A 1655-nucleotide genomic window follows, 5' to 3' on the forward strand; every position below is an offset into this window, starting at 1 on the left:
AATTTGATTTAATGTATTTTTTTTTATTGAACAAATATTTACTTACTGTAAGTAAATGTTTAGTTAGCAGTATTGAATTAAATATTTATTAAAATTAATTATATTTTTTTCTCAGTATAAACTAAGAAAAAATATAGCCGATTTTAATATTTTAATTATTTAGTTTAATACTGCCAACTAAATATTTATTAAATATGAAAATATATATTTATTTAATTTAGAACCATTAATTTGATTTGACAATCATTCATTTTATTGAACAAATATTTACTTGTTGTAAATAAATGTTTAGTTGGCAGTATTGAATTAAATATTTATTAAAAAATTGATTATATTTTTTTCTCAGAAAGATATATTATTTTATTTTGTTATATTGAGAGAAATATTTGATATAAACAATTATAATTTTGTCATGAATTACCAACATTGTTTTACGTTTCAATTAAAAAATTGTGTTCTAATTGAAATTTTGTTATTTTAATCAATACAACATAATTTTTTAATTTAAATATAACAAAATTTTAGTAATTTTAGTAATTTATATCAAAATTGTGATTCATACACTGAAAAAAAATATATTCAATTTTAATAAATATTTAGTTAAATATTGCCAACTAAATATTTAAATATAAAGATATATTTATTTGATACGAGAAATGTTAATTTGATTTAACAATCATTTTTTTTATTGAACAAATATTTACTTACTGTAAGTAAATGTTTAGTTGGCATTGAACTAAATATTTATTAAAATTAATTCTATTTTTTTCTCAGTGTGTCAAATATTTCTCTCAATGTATCGAGATAGATCAAAATCCTATAATATTTAGAAATATCAAACATAAGTGAAGAGCCAAAATTGTGTAAAATAGAATTTGACACAATTCCTTAAGAATAATTAAGAGTGAAAATCGAAAATCTCTTGACATGCGTAGGCAATTGGCTATTATGTGAACGATGCAAGCGAATTACAACGCATCATATACATATATATCATCCGCTCTATTAATCAGTACGACGACAGGTATGTCACGTGATTTAGCTTGCTTTTAAGATTAAATTAACTTACCTAGCGACGCTGAGAAAATTCGCTTGGCTGTGAAATATCATGCCTCAAGCTGACTTGCCGTTTAACTATCGGATCGTAAATCACGAAATATTTGTATCGTGCTTTCGATAATCCATGGCGTAAATACACTTCAATATTAACTCTATTATTATACGTTAGCATCTAGATTATCGAGATGCAATCCTTTATGCTCGATTAATATTTCTACCTGAGAAAGATATGATAGATTCTGAATTCGCTAAGGAATTCTCATCGTTTTCATATTTTCCGCATTTACTAGCCTGTTCTTCGATAGCGAAGATGATTAACTAACTCAAGTACTCAAGATGCGAATGATTAATGTCAGACATTTATGGTGCATAAACCCGTTATCACAGGGCGACGTTTACGGAATTTTTCGAATATTCCGGTGCAATGATGAAGTTGGCGGACGATAGATCAATAAAAGCGTTGTTGTCGGTGGCAAAGGAAGGGATCTAGACAGCTCCAGCTGCGGTTTATTTCGGGTTTTAGGTCCGTGGATAAACGATGTCTCGTCTCTCGAAGAAGCACGTATACACGCACACACATTCTCTCTCTCTCTCTC

This window comes from Atta cephalotes, assembly GCF_000143395.1.
Source record: "Atta cephalotes unplaced genomic scaffold scaffold00041, whole genome shotgun sequence".
In the NCBI taxonomy this organism is placed as follows: Eukaryota; Metazoa; Arthropoda; class Insecta; order Hymenoptera; family Formicidae; genus Atta; species Atta cephalotes.